Raw genomic sequence first — 23,890 nt, 5'->3', positions numbered from 1 at the left:
TTATCTCTCCTTGCTATTCTTTGGAACTCTGCATTCAGATGTTTATATCTTTCCTTTTATCCTTTGCGTTTTGCTTCTCTCCTTTTCTCAGCAGTTTGTAAGTCCTCCTTAGACAACCATTTTGCTTTTTTGCATTTTTTCCCTTGGGGATGGTGTTGATCACTGCCTCCTGTACAATGTCACGAACCTCCATCCATAGTTCATCAGGCACTCTATCAGATCTACTCCCTTAAACCTATTTCTCACTTCCACTGTATAATCATAAGGGATTTGATTTAGATCAGATCTGAATGGTCTAGTGGTTTTATCCACTTTCTTCAATTTCGGTCTGAATTTGGCAATAAGGAGTTCATGATCTGAGCCACAGTCAGCTCCTGGTCTTGTTTTTGCTGACTGTATAGAGCTTCTCCATCTTTGGCTGCAAAGAATATGATCAATCTGATTTGGGTGTTGACCATCTGGCAATGTCCATGTGTAGAGTCTCCTCTTGTGTTGTTAGACAAGGATGTTTGCTATGGCCAGTGTGTTCTCTTGGCAAAACTCTGTTAGCTTTTGCCCTGCTTCATTTTGTACCCAAGGCCAAACTTTCCTGTTACTCCAGGTATCTCTTGACTTCCTGCTTTTGCATTCCAGTCCCCTATGATGAAAAGAACATATTTTTTTCATGTTAGTTCTAGAAGGTCTTGTAGGTCTTCATGCTGCTGCTGCTGCTAAGTCACCTCAGTCGTGTCCGACTCTGTGCGACCCCATGGACTGCAGCCCACCAGGCTCCGCCATCCCTGGGATTCTCCAGGCAAGAATACTGAGTGGGAAAAAAAAAAAAAAGAATACTGAGTGGGTTGCCATTTCCTTCTCCAGTGCATGAAAGGGAAAAGTGAAAGTGATGTTGCTCAGTCGTGTCTGACTCCCAGTGACCCCATGGACTGCAGCCAACCAGGCTTCTCCATCCCTGGGATTTTCCAGGCAAGAGTACTGGAGTGGGGTGCCATTGCCTTCTCCAGTAGGTCTTCATAGAACCATCTAATATCAGCTTCTTCCACATTAGTAGTTTGGGCATAGACTTGGATTACTGTAATATTATGTGGTTTGCCTTGGCAACAAACAGAGATCATTCTATTATTTTTGAGATTGCACTCAAGTACTGCATTTCAGACTCTTTTGTTGACTATGAGGGCTACTGTATTTCTTTAAGGGATTCTTCCCCACAGTCGTAGTAGGTATAATGGTCATCTGAATTAAATTTGTACATTCCAGTCCATTTTAGTTCGCTGATTCCTAAAATGTCAGTGTTCATTCTTGCCATCTCCTGTTTGACTACTTCCAATTTACCTTAATTCATGGACCTGACATTCCAGGTTCCTGTGGAATATTGTTCTTTACAGCATTGGACTTGGCTTTCACAACCAGACACATACACAGCTGGGCCTTGTTTCTGCTTTGGCTCAGCCTCTTTATTCTTTCTGGAGCTATTTCTCTGCTCTTCTCCAGTAGCATATTGGGCACCTACCGACCTGGAGAGTTCATCTTTCAGTGTCCTATCTCCTATCTTTTTACCTTTCTATACTGTTCTTTGTATCCTTAGGTAGGTACATTCCACAGTAACTTATTCTTTTAATTTGATGGTAAATGAAATTGTTTCTTTAATTTCTCTTTCTGATGTTTTGTTATGGTATATAGAAATGCAACATATTTCTGTGTATTAATTTTGTGTCCTGCAGATTTATTGAATTCTTTGACAATCTCTAGTAGTTTTCTGGTAACTCCTGTAAGATTTTCTATGTATATTATCATGTTATCTTCAAACAGTGACAGTTTTGCTTCCTCCTTTCTGATTTGGATTCCTTTTTTTTTCTTCTTCTTCTACTTCTTCTCTGATTGCTATGGCAAGGACTTCCAAAAACAATGTTAAATAAAAGTGGTGAGAGTGGACACATTGTCTTGTTCCTGATTTTAGAGGAAACATTTTCAGCTTTTCATCGAGTACAATGTTAGCTGTATGTATGTGTGTGCTCAGTTGTGTCCAACTCTTTGCAGTCTCATGAACTGCAGCCCATCAAACTCCTCTGTCTATGAAACTTTCCAGGCAAATATACTGGAGTCAGTTGAGATTTCCTCCTCCAGATGATGTTAGCTGTAGGTTTGTCATATATGGCCTTTCCTATGTTGAGGTATGCTTCCTCTATGCTCACTTTCTGGAGAGTTTTATTATAAATAGGTGTTGAATTTTGTCAAAAACTTTTTCTGCATCTATTGAGATGATCATGTGGCTTTTACTTTTCAGTTTGTTGATGTGGTGTATCACATCGATAGATTTGTTGATATTGAAATGTATTTGCATTCCTGGGATAAATCCCACTTGATTATGGTGTGTGATTCTTTTACTGTGTTATTGGATTGGATTGCTAGTATATTGTTGAGGATTTTTGAGTGTATGTTAGTCGCTGACATTGGCTTGTAGTTTTTCTCTTGGGGATATCTTTTTCTGATTTTGGTACCAGGGTAATGCTGGCCTCATAGGATGAACTTGGGAGTGTTCCTTCCTCTGAAATTTTTTGAAGTAACTTTAGAAGACTAGGAGTTAACTCTTCCTTAAATGATAGAATTCGCCTGTGAAGCCATCCAGTTCAGAACTTCTGTCTGTTGGGAGTTTTTAAATCACATTTTCAATTTTAATATTTTTGATTGGTATGCTTGTATTTTCTATGTCTTCCTTCTTCAGTCTTGGGAGATTGTACCTTTCTAAGAATTTGTCTATTTCTTTCAGGTTATCCATTTTATTGGCACATAATTGCTTATAGTAGTCTCTGTTGATAATTCCAATTTCTGGTTGTGATATTATATTTGTGTGCAGATAATTTTCTACCTTTATTATATTTTGCCTTTGCTGGTACACTTTTCCATTTACAATTTTCTTGTTTCTAGTTGTAACCTTTTCTTTTCCACTTAGAGAAGTTCCTTTAGCATTTGTTGCGCAGCTGGTCTGGTGATGCTAAATTCTATAGTTTTTGTTTGTCTGTAAAACTTTTAATCTCTCTGCCAAATCTGAATGAGAGCCTTGCTTGGTAGGGTATTCTTGGTATTAGGTTCTTCTCTTTCATCACTTTAAAAATATTAGGCCATTCCCTCCTGGCCCGCAGAGTTTCTGCTGAGGATTCAGCTGATAGCCTTATGGCCGTTCCCTTGTACACTATTTGTTGTTTTTCTCTTGTTACCGTTAATATTTTTTCTCTGTCTTTAATTCTTTTCAGTTTGATTACTATGTGTCTCAGCATGCTCCTCCTTGGGTTTATACTGCTTGGGATTCTCGGTGCTTCCTACACTTTGGTGACCATTTCCTTTTCCTTGTGAGGAAAGTTTTCAGCTATCATCTCTTCAAATATTTGCTCAGACCCTTTTGCTCTCTCTTGTCCTTCTGAGACTCTTATAATGTGAATTTTGGTGCTTTAATGTTGTCCTAGAGATCTCATTTCTTTTCACTCTTTTTTCTTTTTCCTTGTTTGTTCCATGGCAGAGATTTCCATCATTCTATCTTCCTCCTCACTTATCTGTTCTTCTGCCTCAGTTGCTCTGTAATTGATTCCTTCTGGTTTATCTTTTATTTCAGTTATTGCATTGTTCACCTATGTTTGTTAGTTCTTTAGCACTTCTAGGTCTTTGTTAAACATTTCTTACAACTTCTCGGTCTCCTTTCCTCCATTATTTTTCTGAGATCCTGGATTATCTTCACTTTCTTTATTGTAAATTATTTTTTTCTAGTAAGTTGCCTATCTCCACTTCACTCTGTTTTTCCTCTAGGGTTTTATCTTGTTCTTTCATCTGGAACATATTTTTCTGCCGTCTCATTTTGTCTAAATTTCTGTGATTGCTGTTTCTGTTCCACAGAGTGCTGGACTGTATTTCTTGTCTGCCCTCTAGTGGCTAAAGCTATCTAAGAGGCTTGTGCAAGCTTCCTTATAGGAAGGGCTGGTTCCTGCCCAGTGGTTGTTGGAGCTGGTTCTTGTCCCTCTGGTGAGCAGAGCTGTGCTCAGGAAGACTTTAAACCACTTGCCTGCTGATGGCTGGGGCAGTGTTCCCATCCTTTCTGTTGTTTGGCCTGAGGCATCCCAGCACTGAAGCCTACAGGCTGTGGAAGGGGGCTAATGGTGCCCTCCAGGTGGCCTCATGCCAATGGGTGCTATGCAGAACTGCTGCTGCCAGTGTCTTTGGCCCCGTAGTGAGCCAAAGCAACCCCCTACCTCTGCAGGGGCCCCTCCAATATTAGCAAGTAGGTCTGGCACATTCTCTTAGGGGGTCACTTTTTCCCCTGGATCTTTGTGTGTATGAGACCTTGTGTGTGCCCTCAAAGAGTATAGCTTCCATTTCCCCCAGTCTTGTGAAATTCCTGTGATCACACCTTGCTGGCTTTCAAAGTCAGGTTCTCTGGTGTCTCCTCTCCTATTGCTGGATCCCCAGGCTGGAAAGCCTAATATAGGGTTCAGAAATCCCACTCCTTTGGGAGAACTTCTGTGGTATAATTGTCTTCTGGTTTGTGGTTTATTCACCTGGTGGATATGGGACTTGATTTTATCACAGTCATGCCTCTCCTCTTGTTGTGACTTTGTCTTTGGATGTAGTGCATCTTTTTTGGTAGATTCCAGCTTTTTTTTTTTTTTTTTTTTTTTGGCCAATGGTTAATCAGTGGTTAGTCATGATTTTGGTGTTCCCATAAGAAGGGGTGAACTCATCCTTTTACTCCACCATCTTGAACTAATCTCCCCTGAGTGATTTCTTATATTTTATTCTTATTTCTCAAAATTTTTTCAAAAAACATGTATTTGTCTATCAGAAAAAAAAATAATAATAAAGAGAGCTTCACTGTAGGAGAAAGAATTTTATAAGAGAAAATAGAATCATATACACCACCCTCCTTAGAGAACAATGGCTTTAAAAGTCAGAATTCTTTCTGGGTGACTTAATGGACATGTGCTATCCATTAACAGTCTCCTTTTGTGCAAGCCACTTTGGTCATTGCTATGGACTTTATGGTGGCTAGAAGGTGAAAGGATATATTGCAAAGATGTGAAGAAATTCAAATATCTTACGAAGTGTTTATTTGCTTTGCCTGCTGAGTAAAAGTAAAAGAATCCTAAACAAAGAAGAAAGATAAAAGCAGATCTAAGGAAATTAGGAGAAATCATCAATAATTCTGCTATCTTCTGCTTCCTTTGTCTCTTGCATGAATAGGATGTGTCATAGCAAAAGGAAAAGCAATTTGGTATTGACTAATGCACATACTGATAAAAAAGATCATCAAAACATGTTCCCATTTTCTAGCATCCACCAGAAGCCATGGGAGGAGCTTTAGATAATAGATAAATATCATTATAATCTCTTAGAGTATCTCATCTGGCTCTTTCAATAACCCTGTGTGATGGGAATTCCTGCCTCATCACTTTATAGGTAGGAAAACTGAGGTTCTGGAAAAATCAAGTTACCTTGCTCATGTCAGCATAATTTATAAGTAGCAAACAAAGTTTCTTAGGCAGACTTTAGTATCCATTTAAGTTCTTTTTATGAAACATTTAATTTTCTAAATCCTGTTTCACTGTGGTATGAACACTTTAGATAACCTTTACCCTCAATGAATTTTACGTGCACAGTATGTGTCAATGACCATGGGTACAGTGTTGCACAGTGTTGTACAGCAGATCTCTAGAGCCCATTTCATTTTGCTTACCTAAAACTTCATGCTCAATGATTAGTAACTTCACATTTCCCCCACCTCCAGCCCTTGGTACCCACTTTCCATTCTTCAAGCTGTGAATTTGACTATTTTGGATACCTCATAGAAGTGGAATCATGCCATATCTGTCTTTCTGTGACTGACTTATTTCACTGAGCATAATATCCTTAAGATTCACACAAGTTGTCACATATTGCAAAATTTCCTTCTTTTGTAAGGCTGAAATATACCGCATTTCCTTTATCCATCACATTTCCTTTATCCATTCATCAGTCAATGGACATTTAAATTGTTCCCACCTCTTGGCTATTGTGAATAGTGCTACAATGAACATGGGAGTGCTAATACCTCTTTAGTACATTGATGTCAATCCTTTGGGATAAATACTCAGAAATAGGACTGCTGGATCAGATGGCAGTTCTATTTTTAACTTTTTGAGAAGCTTCAATACTTTTTCCAGAGTACTTACCAGAGGTGAAAGACTTGTGTATTGAAAATGACAAAATATTGATGAAATAATTAAAAGAAGACACAAATAGAAAGATATTCCACTTTCATGAATTGGAAAACTTAATATTGTTATCATGCCAATTCTACCCAAAGAAATCTACAGATTCAACATAGTCGCTATCAAAATTCCAATGGGATTTTTTATGGAAATAGAAAAAAACAATTCTACCATGCATGTGAAACCACAAAAGACTACGAGTTGCCATATCTATGCTGAGAAAGAACAAAACTGGAAGCATCACACTTTCTGCTTTGTAAATATATTGAAAAGCAACAGTAACATTATGTTTTGAAAAGAAAATTCACAGAAATCATCCAGATCTTAATGCTAGGTCTGCAAGTGTAAGGAGGAAGGAGAAGAGGGGGGTGAGGGACGAGAACAACGAGAGGAGATTTTCAAGGAAGTGAGTAGAATGAGTGGCCCTACTCACCTCTTCTTTACAAAAGCAAATTTGAAGAAACACTCCCTTTTAGAAAACAAATTTAGTGGTTAACACAATGTGTGTGTGTGTGTGTGTGTGTGTGTGTGTGTGTGTGTGTACACATTCATTGGATGGAAAGAGGAAAAAATTCCTTCCCTTCTGTTGGTTCCAGGAAAGATCACCCTAAACCAAGGGGTCAGCAAGTGTTTCTGTGCTGTCTTCTTCCTTCCGGAGTTTGGGGCGCTCACTACTCTGCTCATTTTTAGTTGAGAAATTCAACTTATAGTAAATTTCTACTTTTAAAACATGAAGCAAGGCTAAAGTAAATAATCAACATAAGGAAGAGGGAATTCTCACCTCTAATTTTTCCCCCACTCCACCACCTGCATTTTTTCTCCAAAGGTGACCCTGGGGAACAGTAGGATTGTTCCTACATGGCTGAGGTTCCTGCCCAGAATACAGCCTCCCTCCCTTAGTTTCAGGAGTCAGCTTTAAAGACTGTTCAATTTTAAGTACACACAATTACATCCTATACATGGATGTTCATTGTAGCACTGTTGATGACCATAAAAAATTGAGGGAAAAGATGCCAGTCAATAGGAGCGATAAATAAATCACGAAAGAGACACACCCTGGAACAAAAAACAACAATTAAAAATTAAAAAGTGGACTTTGAACAGGAATGATTAGAAACAGCCGCCTAACAGCAGAAACCGAAGAAGAACTAAAGAGCATCTTGATGAAGGTGAAAGAAGAGAGTGAAAAAGCTGACTTAAAACTCAACATTCAAAAAACTAACACCACGGCATCCAGTCCCATCACTTAATGGCAAATAGATGGGGAAACAATGGAAACTGTGACAGACTTTATTTTCTGGGGCTCCAAAATCACTGCAGACGGTGACTGAAATTAAATTTCAGCCATGAAATTAAAAGATGCTTGCTCCTTGGAAGAAAAGCTATGACAAACATAAACAGCATATTAAAAGGCAGAGACATTACTTTGCCAACAAAGATCCATATAGTCAAAGCTATGGTTTTTCCAGTAGTCATGTTTGGATGTGAGAGTTGGACTATAAAGAAAGCTGAGCCCTGAAGAACTGATGCTTTTGAACTGTGGTGTCGGAGAAGACTCTTGAGAGTCCATTGGACTGCAAGGAGATCAAACCAGTCAATACTATAGGAAATCAACTCTGAATATTCATCGGAAGGACTGATGCTGAAGCTGAAACTCCAATACTTGGGCCACCTGATGCAAAGAACTGCCTCATCAGAAAAGACCCTGATGCTGGGAAAGATTGAAGGTGAGAGGAGAAGGGGACGACAGAGGATGAGATGGTTGGATGGCATCACCGACTCAATGGACATGAGTTTGAGCAAGCTCTGGGAGTTGGTAATGGACAGGGAAGCCTCGCGTGCTGCAGTCCATGAGGTCACAAAGAGTCAGACTCAACTGAGTGACTGAACAAACAAACAACAACAACACCCCTCCTCATTAGGGTCCTGATTCCTGTCTAAGAGGGAATTTAGGTTTAGGGAGTTCTGGAAAGCTTTTTTAGCCTAAATAGCTAATCACAGTGCTCTTCAACCCTAATCCTTACAGGGAACTGACAAAAGTGAAGTGGCTGTGCATCTGGCAATATAAAAAGCAAATGACCCACGTGAAGTGAAGGAGGCCAACATGATTAAACTCTGCTAGTAAGAGATTTAAACTATTTTTTCTACTGCTCCATCCAGGCATCCCACATATTCATGTTCTCTCTCTCTTCCTGCATTCAGCTCAAAGGCTGATCTGAAATCAGTCATTTACAGCTTAGTGGGAATGTGTTTCAGAGCCAGTGCAGGCCTGGCTGAATCACTCAGGCGCCTATTCCCAGAAGTTCCCAGGCTAGAGTATTTAAAATAATGGTGCAGTGGAACTGCTTTTTACTATTTCCATCATTTTTAACATTTTGATTACAAATGCATTGTTTGATGCTAGAGGGTCAGTTGTGTTTTTACGGACTGGGCCGAAAAGATAAGGATAATTTTCTAATATTGTTCAGTGGGAGGGATGTGACCCAAATTTCAAAATTACCAACATTCACATTAGAAAGGACTCTGCTTCTAAATTTTGAACTACATGGATGTTATCTCAGAAATTAAAGGTGGTTAACCACCACAGAGCATTCTTGAAGAGACATTTTTGCCTTTGGAGCAGGGATCTGAGTGTCATTGCTGAAGGCAATGGGAAACCACTGAAGTCATGAGGAAAAGTGACAAAATAAAAGTGACACTTACAGAAAATCAATTTGTCAGTGGAGAGTGAACTGGAAAGGATGAAGGTAGAGGCAAGCAGATCAGAAAGCTCCTGTGTGTATAGTCACTAAAACGCACACTTTCCACACCTAGCCTCACTCATCACGACAATAATCCGCCATAGATATTCTGATATGTATTTTACAGATGAGAGAGCTGAGGTCCAAGGAAATAAAATAGCTCTCCTAGTATCACATTGCTATTAAATATCAGTGCCAGTCTGAGAACAAAGAGAGTATAGAATAAATGCATAACCTCCTAGGACCTAGGATCAGTTACTCCGATGATCCTCTCCCTAAAACAATGCTTCCAACTTGCCTGAGCCTGGGAATCACTTGAAGAACATTTTAGAATGCCAGCCCAGCATTCCACACCAGAAAGATGTTGATTCTCAGTGAGGTTTGGGAAGCTCTGTGGTCATCCTTGCCATCTTCTGGTCATTTTACTGAAAGGATGGCTAACTTAGCATTAGACCTGTTAAATTTGAGACACTGGCAAGGACCCAGTAGAATCTTTGCATAATTTAGCTGGAGACCCGAAACCAGAGCTGGGAAGAAATGTCAGTGGGGCAGGAGTCAGATGCCACACCCACTCTGCCCAGGGAAAAGCAATTGGAGATTTATTCCCTAGTGACTGAAACTCCAAGAGGAGAATAGCAGGACAATTAAGAGAGGAGGCAGGGCCCTGCCCAGACCACATCTTTCTCGTTCTCAAAGTCGGGAAAACTCCCTGACCACGCAGAAAAGCGCCTCGGAGGTCCGAGAAGCGTGATGCTGAGGAACGCCGGCTACCCACAGGCCTCTCCGGTAGAGTCCATCTTGGCTGAGTTGCGTGTGCACACGTGGGAGGATCCTGAGCTATACCAAACTATGGACTGTGAACCAGGCAAATCAAAACGACTGGCCAAAGAAAACCTGAAAGAAATACCCCATAAAGTGATTCAAACTGCAAAGCAGGCGCAACGCAGGGACTCTCCTTCTGAGTCCGCCTGTATCTATCCACACATACTGTTCTTTTTCCTCTTACTAAATATTTTCCTTGGTTCACTGCTTTCTGTCTTTGCGGAAATTCCTTTCTGCAGAGCTGAAGGACCAGGGCCTTCGTCACGGACCACTGGTCGAGGGGCTGGAGGCTGGGGCTTTCACTCCTATGACCCAGCCCAGGTTCTAGCTGGGAACCCAAGCCCCGCTCCAAGCCATGGCAGGCCGAGGCCGCCTGAGATCGTCAGGACTAGAGGAATACAGTTAGGATTGATTTGCACGGAGGCGGTAACTGGTGTCGCAAAGGTCTCTCGGGAGGAAATGAAGGACGAGGGATAGATGCTGAGGCCAGGCTCCAATAAAGAGCCACAGAGACGGAAGAGGAGGAGAGACACAACTGAAACATCCTTCTTTAAACAGGAGAGCCAGAAAGATAAACTGCCTCAGGAGTCAAAAGGGGGAGTCCAGTTCTGAATTCATTAAAGGCAATAGGCACTAAGGAAAATTCTGGATTTAACAATTGAAAAGTTACTGATAAACCCGGAGATTATTACTTGGGATAGAAAGCAGATGATAGGGAGTTGATGCACTCAGTGAGAAAGGGAAAGAAGCAGATATCAGGCTCAGGGAAGTCTGGTTATGAAAGAAGGGAAGAAAAAAGAGTAGCATCTGGACCACCAAGCTCAGTGGAGGGTGTTCTAATTGCTATTGTCATTGGAGTATTTGGAGAATGCTGAGTAAGTGCAAAAGCACAATACTAAATTTATGAGACAATTTACCCAAAGTGAAAGTGAAAGTGAAGTCGCTCAGTCGTGTCCGATTCTTTGCAACCCCATGGACTGTAGCCTACCAGGCTCCTCCGTCCGTAGGGTTCTATTTTACCCAAAGCCAGATAAAATATCCCCAGTACTAAACAGGGCTTGGTTATGGTAACAACAAATGTTTATTGAATTTGGTCTGTTAAGTTTGACCAAGAGGCTAAGAACAGGATACAGTTTAAAGTTCAAAAATTAAGTTTGGGATCCTGGTGGGATCAAACCAAAGGAGAGGTGTTCCTGGGGCTCTGGACATCAAGTTTAATGCTTCACAGGTGTACCCATGTGATGATCTTCAAAGGAGTGGAGGAAAGGCAGATAGTCTACCATCTCACAAAACTGTTGCAAAAATTAAAGTATATATGTGAACGTGTCCTCTAAGCTACGACAGTCATTATTCATAAATTTATTTTAATCCTATGTGATGTGATACAAGACTAATAAGGGCAGAGAAAGTCTTCAATTCACAGCTTTAACCCCCGTAGGTAGAACAGTACCTATTATGTAGTAGATGCTCGCTCGTTGCTTATCAATTAAAGAATGGTCATTCCTTATATATAAAATAACTTAAATCAATAGAAAACACTGTTGAGTGATTTAGTCCTACTCCTTAAAAAGTCAGGCTATTCTTAGAGAAATTTAATTTAAAGGTTCTGAAAATAATATAGTCACACATTTGAAAGGATGTTTAAAAATTGAGATGGTAGAATACACAGATCATTCCTTTAAAGATAATTTCAAGACCTATGTCCCTAGTTAATTGCCATTAATACTTGAAAATCAAGTCAAGCATTATCTCCTCCAAAAAGCCTGCCTCGACTACTCAGTCTGGCTAAATACTCACCACACCCCCACCACACCCAGACCTTCTGTAGAACAGTGGGACTATCTCTTTCACAGCACCTTTCCTTTTGCTTTGAAATTTACCGATGTCATTCATCCCCACCAGTCTTTAAGTCCCTTTAGGTCAATGGGATTGTCTTATTCTTCTAATGGCTGCTATTTCCTAACATAGTATCTGGCACCTAGTAGATGCTAAATAAGTTTTCATTGGAGTGAACTGAATTCATGATGACTTTCGCAGATGGTATCAATTTTATAACCTAATTCACTCATGCATTAGCTTTCAGCCAGTTTTTCAGCTAATCCCTGTTCATACCTGGAAGGAATGATAACATATCGTTTCATAAAGAGTTTCAGGACCACTTTCAAGTTACCAAATATCATTTTAAAAGGATTCTGATCAGTACTAGTTTAAATTAGATATCAGAAAATCCAATGCATACATAAGTGTTTGCAGTATTTATATAAAGCTAAACTCAACAGTTTCATCCATTTCCTTTCCTTCATTTAGCCTGACATATCAGCTGATATTCCTAAACTGCTGGGTAAAGCAAATGCATTTCTATTAGAGCCAGTTTGTCTTGTGAGATTTTGCCAACAGGTGCTCCAGCTTCTTCATTCTATGTACACTTTCCCTTTATTTGCTTGATTACTAAAACTAGAATTCTGTATTAAAGAATTTACTGTGATCCCTATAAAGACTGATCTTTACAAATAAGGCTCTGTGGGATTACATACAAAATGAAAATTTAAGGACCAACTGTTCCCCAGCATTGTACAACCTATGGTCCGTTGACAGTGTCCTGACATTTTCTTACCTACACGTTTGCTCAGTACTGAAATTCTGGTGGTGAGGGGTGGGGGGTGGGACAGGGAGAGATATTCCAGGGACACATCTTTACATTCACAACTCTCAGTATGCCAAACACATACAAAGTCCCACTCTAAGAAAATACAGTGTGATCTTTCCCTTCCACATATGACATGCCAGCCTACGTCCATATATTCCAGATAACTCTCTCTGGTAAATATATACTTTGTGTTACCCATCTGTGCAACCGCCATACAGTTTTAAAGCCCCACAGTTCACAGAAAACTGTCTGAGAGAAACAAACAATGGAAAAAATATACAAATATCTGATTTATTTCTCCGAATAGGCACCTCCCCAGAAGAAAATATACTACAACGTCTTCAAAGCATGTGGTTTATTTTTGAGAGAAGAGGGTGGGGGTGAAGGAGGTGTCATCTTTCTGCAGTTTTAAGTGATATCTCTAGTGATATTTGCAAAAATATTTATGATTCTCAAGAGTTTTAAAAAGTTGGCTTTGCTATGTACTAATTAATCTTGAACTCCCTCAATACTGCTTTATTCTTCTTCCCTCCACACACACACTTTATTTCCCTGGCTAATTACAATTGTATTCATTATCTTCTGTCCTTTTCCCTCTCCCATATCTCTTGCCCCAACAGAACAAACATTCTTTCACATTTTATTTTGTCTTATCCTGCTGAACGTCCCCAACTATTATTACTCTGCAGCAGCCCCTGCTGGTAAAAAGAATCATTCAGTTTATCTGTCCTTTCTCAGCTGTGTGTGTCAAGCCTGGTGCTAAATCCTCAACAAGCCATGCCATGGTCTAGCCATGGGCTGCCTGCAGGCCCGGTGGAACCTGCGGCAGGGCTGCCGACCACCTGCAGGGGAGCAACTGCACCTTGCTTCCAGTGTGGAAAGAGCCCCAGAGGAATGCATAATTTTCACGAGTCTTTATTTCCCTTGTTTCTAGAGCACATAGGGAAAAAAGGGATTTGAAACTGTTTGTGACTAAAATGATAAAAGAAAATCGATGCAGCAAAGCATAAGCTACCAGAAAATCTTTGGTTGAAGCACAAGTTGTGACATGATGTCAAAAAGGCATTCTTTTCACAGAGAAGGCATATTAAATTATGCGAGTGCTGACTGCTTTTCCAAGGACTGTAGCTAGATGCTTCGGAGACGAAAAATCTTCCTTCTTGGTTGACCTTAAAAACTGTCTTACCCCAGGCCTTAAATGTTTAAATGTGAATATAAAACATTTTTTCATCGATCCTAGAAAAAAAATATTCTAAACCTGTTCTCTTTGGTTGTGGCTTATCATCTGCTCATGCATAAAGATCTATGTATGTATAGATGGGTAGGTAGATGTATAGATATATTAATTCTCGGCTCAAGAGTAAATACATTTATCATTCGGAATGACAGAACTAGAGTGGAAAACACCCAGGTGATTGCAATTTGCTTTGCCATGCACCCATGAAAAGTCCCTGTAGTGGAAAGGAAATAGAGCGGGCAGGTTATGATGATAGAATATATCTATTTTTCCTCACATTTGTCACTATATTTAAGCCAATATTCCCAAACAGCGTAAAATGTATACATTTGTAATATGGATACAATTCCCCCAGGATGGAGTCGATTGTGGAAAAAGCTGTGGAACTAATCTACAAGCACGTGAATCATGTCACAGAGCAAACACGGCGTTGATTGGGAGAAGCAGAAAAGAACAATGGGGCACAGGAAACAAGACACAGAGGACAACCCGGTTTGAAAATCTGGAGTATGTGGCTATTTTGGTATCAGGAAACCTATCTTTAAAAGGAGGGATGAATAAGCCTACAACAGTGGGAGACGCGTTATTTTTGTGTGCAATATCAACACACAAGGAATAATGTCCTTTCAAAAGAGTCATCTTGGGGCTACTTCTAATTCAAATATGAGCAGGGGAATTTTATTTAATAGCGAAGAATACCACCAGGTATTAACGGCTACCCAGACGCTGTTAACCCAGCCAGGCATCCCAAGCAGACCAGGTTGTGATATTTGCGGGCTTCTCCTGAGCACTCTCACACAGGGTATCCAAGGCCAGCAAAGCGAGAGGGGCGAGAGTAGCATCTACTTTAATGTAACAGAATCATCCCAGCGCTTTGTTTTTCTGTCTGAAAACCAAAGTTGACCCCAAACAGCCAGCCTCATGTAACAAAGCAAGACAGTCTAGGCTGATCCAATAGGAACCTCTTAGGCAAAGCTGCAAAACGGCTGTATCTTTTACCCCCCCACAAAAAAATTCAAAACAAAACGCTGTATGTTCCCTCAATACAAAGGATGAAGTTTCTTTTTAAAAATATTTGTATTTCTTTATCTGGCTCTGCCAATCTTTGTTGGGGCATGTGGGATCCAGTCCGCTGATCAGGGATCAAACCCGGGTCCCCTGCACTGGGAGTGTGGTGTCTTACCCACTGGACCGCCAGGGAGGGCCCAAAAGTTGCGACAAAGGGCTTTTACTTAACAGCAGACCTTGACTTAAAGTGTGAGAGGTCTTCCGTGTTGGCTCAGTGGTAAAGAATCCACCTGCCAATACAGAAAACACAGGTTCGATGCCTGGTCTGAGGGGATCCCACATGCCATGAAGGAACTAAGCATGTGTGCCACAGGTACTGAGCCCGCGCTCTGGAGCCCGGAGCCACACTGACGAGCCCGCCGACCATGGCTGCTGAGGCCCACGGGCCCTCGAGCCCGTGCTCTGAGGGCGGGAGCCACACTGATGAGCCCGCCGACCATGGCTGCTGAGGCCCGCGGGCCCTCGGCCCATGCTCTGGAGCCGGAAGCCACACTGACCAGCCCGCCGACCATGGCTGCTGAGGCCCGCGGGCCCTCGAGCCCGTGCTCTGGAGCTGGGAGCCCACTGACGAGCCCGCCGACCATGGCTGCTGAGGCCCACGGGCCCTCCAGCCCGTGCTCTGGAGCTGGGAGCCCACTGACGAGCCCGCCGACCATGGCTGCTGAGGCCCACGGGCCCTCCAGCCCGTGCTCTGGAGCTGGGAGCCCACTGACGAGCCCGCCGACCATGGCTGCTGAGGCCCACGGGCCCTCCAGCCCGTGCTCTGGAGCTGGGAGCCCACTGACGAGCCCGCCGACCATGGCTGCTGAGGCCCACGGGCCCTCCTGTCTGTGCTCTGGAGCCGGGAGCCACACTGACGAGCCCACTACTGAGGCCCGCGGGCCCTCGGCCCGTGCTCTGGAGCCGGGAGCCACACTGACGAGCCCACTACTGAGGCCCGCGGGCCCTCGAGCCCTTGCTCGGCAACAAGAGGAGCCGCCACGTGAGAAGCCTGTGCAGCACACCCAGAGAGCAGCCTCTGCTCGCCGCCACTGGAGAAAGCGTGCACACGGCAGCGGAGACCCAGCGCAGCCAAAAATAAATAAATATAGTTATTCAGGGAAAAATCAGTGTGTGGATGAGAAGCTGTTAAGTCATCTGACCTTTGTCTACTATTTGGCAGGCACCCACAAAAATGTTCCCCAAGCAATATCTCTCTGGTAAAGCAATGCAAAAAAGTCACTAACATAATACCCTATCTGGTAAAAGGAATGCTCCGGAATTTACTCATTGTTAATGAATCATCAATAGGAGGAGTGTATGTATATATACTTTTGTGCAAAAAAAAAAAAGTAAGGCTCATTATGCCAATGGGTATATGCTCCTTTTACAACCTTCTTGGCAGTGATTGTAAAAGCAGGAACTTGGGGGGAAATGTCATGAGGACTCAGCTTATTAAATTTTGTAAATCATAAGGCTTGTCTGCAAATGCAGAACACTGTAGCTCATTTAGCCATGGGCTTAGAATCTCTGCTCTTAGGACCATTAAACTGGTCCAGAGTTTAAGTTGCACAGTAAATTATACTCAAAAGAAGCACACAGATTTTGCCTCTTGTTTTCTGTCTGTGAAGAGCAAACTAGCTGCACCACAGTGGCCCTGTGAGATGGTATCAGACTTTTACATGAATGTCACGTCCTGCACCTTGGTTGAGCCCACCTCAGAGGACTGCAGAGTTCTCCTGTGAATTTTAATATCAAAAATGGAGAACCAACTTAAATTAGACTTTTCCTATTTGAAACATTTTCACAGCTGGAATAGATACAACCAATATTCTTTTTAGGTTATGCCAGCTTTTACAGTCACTTTCAACAAATAGCTATCATGAGAAATAGCAAGGACAATACAGTTGATCGTTTAAAAATAAAAGGTTGTCATTTTATTTTTTTTTTCTTAAAAGAAATAATGAATTGCCTATAGGCACTCTGACTGAAACACCCCTTTAGAGGCTACAAATAAATGAGGCCATAAAGAAAGCATGGTCATATGTCAAAGAAACCTGATCCAATTAATCACTCTTTGCAGTAATTCTGTCACAAAACTTTCTAATGTTTTGTTTCTATTGAGATGTAAACCGTTAGCTGGTAATTTTCAGCCTACTCAGTTATTTAATATTATATTCATTTTTCAAAATGAAGGTTTCTTCTAAACAAGGCTAAAATTTTCAAAGTTCCTAATGGCTAAATTATAAATAGCCGATTATTTCATAAGTAGTGGGAAACAATTATTTTCTGAAATAGAGAGACTATAGAAAAATGCTTTGGAGTATATAACATGAGTGTGTTTATATTTTGAAAAAGGGTTACATTCTATAATTTTGGGGTAAACATTTAATTGGCTAAAATAAATACCATAATTGATGCCCATTACATTGATATAATCTGGGAGTATGTTTTTCAGTCATCATAGAAAGAAAACTGTGCTACTCAACATCACTTCTAGAATGGAGCACTACATACAGAAGACACTTAAGAATGTTGGTTGTTGATAAGCAAGATTCTGCCCATTCTATAGACTTTGTAAACATAAAATTCTGATTTAGTTTTCCATGGCAAATTAGCTGAAACCAATCGTCCTTGGTGATTTGTACCCACAAAACCATCTTCAGGGTAAAAGAAAATTAGTGTCAATCATTTATTGAGTTCTTCCTACTGTCTCCCAAGATTCTGCATACCTAGTACTCCATGATGCAATGCAAAAGAACTTTGCTTGCTTAGATTCATTTAAAAAAATTTTCCCACTTGGACATTTTTTTATGTTAAGACACAAAAATCAGTTTGGAAGATGTGATTAAAATGTGGTTTGATCTCAATAGAAGAAGGAAAGGGCAGAAATCAATACTGTGGGAACTAATAAAGACAAATGTTCTGTGATCCACCAGGGAAGAAATAATGGATGAAAAATTGAATATGATTCAGCAGTGTAACACTGTCACCGAAAGGCAAATGCTATATCGGATTGCATTAATAGACATATCATGTAAAGCAAGCTAGGTAATTTTTCAACAGCAGTAGCTCTCAACACCATTGGTTAGGCCAAAATTAGAAGAGCGTCTGTTCTTTGGGGCACAATCATTGCACGAAATATTGTATATCGTTCACAGGAGAACAAACACATACACACACACACACAAATAAATGAATTGATAGTGATTGATAGGTAGGTAGATAGATAAGCTATCAAACACAAAGTTTAGAAAACCAGGCTTGCTTTCAAAAAACAAGAGAATTAAGTCAATGTTCAACTGAAAGCAAAGCTGAAATCAGGTAAGGGAGGACATAATTACCATGAAACCAAATGAATAAAGGGAACAAGATCCAAAAAAAAAGATAGGTAGTAGCTGCTTTTATTGGGCAGTGATACAACCACTAACAAACAAATTTCAGTTGTTTCCGACTATGATTCACATTAAACAGAAAGAAAAATCCCTAGCACATAGACAGGCATGTGATGATTCAATGGTATGCCTGGGTCCCAGTCACCAGAAGTATTCGAAATAATCAGGATATTCAACCATACAAAATCGATCTGACTAATAACTGAAGACACCTTTAAACGTTTAGAGTTGTTCTGTAGTCTATATAAAGTGACATCTAGTCAAATTACTTTACTAAAAGAGCAAAATGGAAAGAAACAGCTGAGGAAGTTCAACCTAAAGTACACACTCCAGGGATTACTGAATCCCCACTTTGTCAAAAGTAATCTCAGAATAAAAAGAAAAGGAAAATATTTAGCTAATTTTATTGAAAACTTCCTATATACCAAGCATTGTCCTTTATGTTATACTTATAAAATCTCATATAGTCACAAACAATCTAAGAGCTGTTTACTATTATTATCCCCATTTACAAATGAGAAACTGAGGTATAGGGAAATTAGATAATTTTGCCCACCAAGTCCCACAGTCAGAATTTTGATCTCCAGCAGTCTAGCTGCGGAGCCTAAAGGGCTATCTGCCCCTCAATTAACTCGGAATATACCACAGACTCACAAGTAGTAAGTGTTAATAGAATGGGCTGGGATGGCAGTATCAATAGGTAATACTGGTTGGAGACCAAAGAAATAACCAGAGGAGTACATCTAAATCAGGAATAAGAAAAAATTTACACTTAACGGATGACATTAAGATTAGAACGCATGTTTTAAAAGGCTAAGGAATATTCTCTCTAGCTTCTCTAAAATTTTCAGTAGTTTAGATTTTCTTTTAGTGATGATTTAGTAAGATTTCTTTTGAATGTAGAATATTACATTAAGTCCTCCCAAACTCTTTTATAGCATATAATTTACATAAATCATAACATTGGTTAGAAACATCACGCTAGAGGACTTCTAAGGGAATATTTAATTTCTGTCTAATATAGATTAATTTAATATTTAATTTCAGTCTAGTGTGGATTAATCTCATTAATAGAGGCAGCTGGCTACATAATCATATTCCCAAATTTTGCATCTCTTGGGCCCCATTGAAAGAACAGGCAGTTAAAAATGAGAATAGAAAAGCCATCTAGAACATACTCATGATTATGACAATTACCTAAATTGCATCACTTATAGTATAAGCAAACCCAATTTAAAAGCATTCTTCAAAAATGTATTCACGATATAAGAGAGAAAGTCTAGCTGTACAACACTGTATTAATGCTGTTTCTTATAAAAATCCAATGATTATAACTGGCTTCCTCTTGCCTTGTATTAATAACTTCCAGGTATTTCAATATGCCCTGGCATTATGCTTCTTTTTTCTCCCCTTCCCTAAACTGGTCTCATTGAAAGCATACTTCAATTTTGGTCGAAACAATGAGTCTGCAGTTGATGCAAGACTTCTTCCTCCAATTCACGTCTCCATTACCACCTTGAACAGGTACACAGCCGCACCCGTTCTTCTGAGGATCTCCCCGCTGTCCTCTTACTCTCTTCCTCACAACTGTCTAAGGCTCTTTAAAGGGCGTTTGGAACAACACTGTTCTCTTTTGTGATGGGTTCATTCATCTGTCCATTGCGGAGAAAATGGCACAACTGAGCATTCTCTTTTTGCTTTAGGGACTTTCTCATTAAAATTCCTATGTTGGTGATTAAAACTTTTTGTCCAGTATAAATTTTAATTCTCACATATAGTAGTGGTGAATTTGTGGACTGAACACTACAGTCAAAAACAACATGTTTTCTCTCGATCCTAAATCCTGAGACTTACTTTAAAAAATCAGCAGCATTCTTCATATAAAATGCTGCTGCTTCTTTGTTCTTCATTGAATATTCACTAAGTGACAAAGCATAGTTTACACCTATGTAGGTATAGGACAGATAGGATTGGTTCAAATATTGGTTCTATGACTTACTAGCTATATAAATTAACAACTCTGCACCAGTATCTGTATGTTTAATGGGAATAACTTCGGGCTTCCCTGATAGCTCAGCTGGTAAAGAATCTACCTGCAACGCAGGAGACCCAGGTTCGATTCCTGGGTCAGGAAGATCCACTGGAGAAGGGATGCTGCTGCTGCTAAGTCGCTTCAGTTGTGTCCGACTCTGTGCGACCCCATAGACGGCAGCCCACCAGGCTCCACCGTCCTTGGGATTCTCCAGGCAAGAACACTGGAGTGGGTTGCCCAAGGGATAGGCTACCCATTCCAGTATTCTTGGGCTTCCCTTGTGGCTCAGCTGGTAAAGAATCCATCTGCAATGTGGGAGACCTGGGTTCGATCCCTGGGTTGGGAAGATTCCCCTGGAGAAGGGAAAGGCTACCCACCCCAGTATTCTGGCCTGGAGAATTCCCACAAAGAGTCAGACACGACTGAACAGCTTTCACTTTCATTTTCTTTTTTTTTTAAATAAATTTATTTATTTTAGTTGGGGGCTAATTACTTTACAATATTGTAGTGGTTTTTGCCATACATTGACATGAATCAGCCATGGGTTTACATGTGTTCCCCATCCTGAACCCCCTTCCCACCTCCCTCCCCATCCCATCCCTCTGGGTCATCCCATTGCCCCAGCCCTGAGCATTTGTCTCATGCATTGAACCTGGAATGGTGTTCTGTTTCACATATGATAATATACATGTTTCAATGCTATTCTCCCAGAACGTCCCACCCTCACCTTCTCCCTCAGAGTCCATAAGACTGTTCTATGCATCTGTGTCTCTTATTCTGTCTCGCATATAGGGTTATCGTTACCGTCTTTCAAATTCCATATATATGCATTAGTATTCAATGGGAATAACTTTACTACTTTACTTAGAAATCCAAATCAAATTACCATGATACCTTGCACGTGGCAAATACATAATGAATGGTAGCTTTTAAAATTATGTTTATAGTCTAATTACATGTAAAAGTGCATTAAAAAGCCAAAGAGTTTTCCCAAAGGCAGCAGATTTTTGTACAGAAAATCTGAAAATTAGAATTAGAAGGGTTTTTCACAATCTTCCATTTCTGTGGACCTACTTTGTGCCTCCAAGACTTCTAAAATGATCAAGTAGTTTTAGGAAGACAGATCCCCAATCCCACTCTTCTTTCACCAGATAATCTCAGAATTTGTTTTGTGGACTGGGATTCCTAGTAAGGTTTTATTTTATATAAAAAAAAATTCTTTCAAACTTTTTTTTTAACTCTTGAGTTGAAATACTAAACAAAATTTAAGTATATGAAAAAATCAACAATATTACCAAATTCAGGGGTCTCCAATGTTTGAAGGAAATACGTTCTATGTATTTTAAAAGTCAAAGATAAGCAAAATTCAATCAAGAGGTATAGCCATCTAAAAGAGGATTATAGAGTAATCTGACTTATGGTGTATGATTAGCTATAGCTTTAAGTTATGAAGTCCCTGTCAAATAAAATATATAAGGATCAATCCACTTTATCCACATCACAGACAAAGAATCTGTTGCTTCCTGATCAGAACTTCTGATTGTTAATTACTGCAGCAAATTGAGAAGGCAACCAAAAACATCCCTCGTGAACCACTCTAAAGAATGAGGCAATAAAATTACATCCCCCAAAGGAAACATTGTTCAAGCCATGTATATTTAGAATTAAATGTAGAGTCTTCAAGGTAATCATGTATACTCTTTATTTATCCATTCATTCATTCTAAAGTATCTACTGACTGAGTGCTAGAGCCAGGCACTCTTCTGAGAACAGTGGATACATTAATGAGCAAAATAGAAAAACTCTACCTGTATAAATCTTGCCTTCTCATCAGGGAATAAATATAATAAATGAGCAGCACTGATGATGCCAGTGCCCTGCTTACTTTCTCTCCACCCTCATGGGTTGAAGGCTATTAATTGTGAATAAATAACTGCAAGTCTGCCTGAGCAGCAGGCGCACAGTCTTCTGACACTCCAGGAATAGCTTTGAGGTCCTGAAAAGAGCCCTCATCCAAACACAGAAGTGGTGCTGGGGGATACACACCCTGGCTCCTCACGTCTTGGCGTGAAGCAGTTGCACCTCAGCAGTCCACCACAATAATCTGCTCCATAACCGGCCTCTCCTTGACCAGCTTCCTTACACCCCTGTCTGTTTTTCTTGGGGTCACATCCCAAACAAACTACTTACACTCAAATTTTGTCTCAGGATGTGTTCTAGGCAACAATTACGTTAATAGTACATTAAAAAGGGATACATGCTATAGAAAAGACAGAACATAGTAAGAAGGATCTAGACTAAAAGGCAAGAGGCAAGATGGTGAAAGGTTTTTCAACAAAGGCTTGAGGAGCTGAAAGGGTAAACCATGGGGATATAGGGAAGAAGGTCTGTGCAGAGGCCCTGGAGTGGGAGGACGCGTGCTGCCTGCAGGACTTTGGAGACACTGTGACTGCAGTGGAGCACGTGGAGGGGGAGCAGAGTGTGGACTACCAGCGAGGGAACAGCTGAGGGGAGGTATTTCAGATTCTGCAAGGTCTGGTAAAGACTTTGGATGTTAGCCCAAGTGATAACGTGATATGAAAGATTTGCGGAGGGGAGTGACATAAAGTGGTAAATTCTAAAAGCTTCTCTTTAGTTACTATGTTGAGAAAAGACTGTAGGAGGTCAAAGATAGAAGCAGAGAGAACAATTTGAAATCTATTACAAAATAACACACAAGACAAATGGATATATAAGTTGTGGTATTTACATACATTGAAATATTATTCAGCCATAAGAAGGCATGATACCTGCTACAAAGTAGCATGAACCTCAAAAATATTGTGTTAAAGTTAAAAATGTTAGACACAAAAGGTTATGTACGGCATGATTCCATTTATAAGAAACATCTAGATTAGGGAAATTCATAAAGATTCATAGTAGTTTCCAGGGGTTGGGGGAAGATGATTTAGGAAGTAACTTCTTAATGGGTATGTGGCTTTACTTTGAGATGATGAAGCTATTCTGGAACTAGATAAATGTGGTGGTGAATGACATTGTGAATGTGCCAAATGCCACTAAATTATTCCCTTTAAATGGTTAATTTTATGTTATGTGAATTTTATCTCAATTTTAAAAAAGTAAAAGGGGGAAAACATATGCAAGAAATGACGATGGCTTGGACCAGAAGGCTAGTCTGGTCTAGCGAAGCTAGTGAGAATGGTATGATTCTGAACATATTTTGCAGGTAGAGTCTAGACAATTTCAGGACCAAATGTCAGTGTGAAGAGTCAGAGATGACTCCAAGTTTGGGGGCTTCAACAACTGTAAGGACAAAGTTGGCACTTATAGATATAGGAAGATTGTCACTGGAGCATGGTTTGGGTAGAAGATCAAGAGTTCAGTTTTAAATATGTTAAGTTTAAGAGATTTGTAGATAGTCAAGTGAAGTTTAAGATTTCTAGCATTATGGCAAAGCTCTAGAATCATATTCATTGTATTATTATGTTCACTGAGCAATGAGTCAGTGAATATTTGGTATTTTAAGTATGTGTTGCATTTAAGAGAACTTAGATTATTGAAATAATACATCAGGTTTATAATTCTGAGTTAAAATGTATAACCAGAATTTAAATACATTGATGTTTCGAATTTCTAAGTGGAAATTTTGGGTTTTATGTATCAGATCATTTTAAAAAGACTTTTTCATATTTGTAGTTTTAATTTATTAGATTCATAAGAAATGATAAAATTCTTGAGA

The sequence above is a fragment of the Giraffa tippelskirchi genome, chromosome 12 (assembly GCF_054371585.1).
Source record: "Giraffa tippelskirchi isolate mGirTip1 chromosome 12, T2T-mGirTip1v1.2.pri, whole genome shotgun sequence".
NCBI classification, from domain to species: domain Eukaryota; kingdom Metazoa; phylum Chordata; class Mammalia; order Artiodactyla; family Giraffidae; genus Giraffa; species Giraffa tippelskirchi.
Note: the sequence above shows the minus strand (reverse complement) of the source record.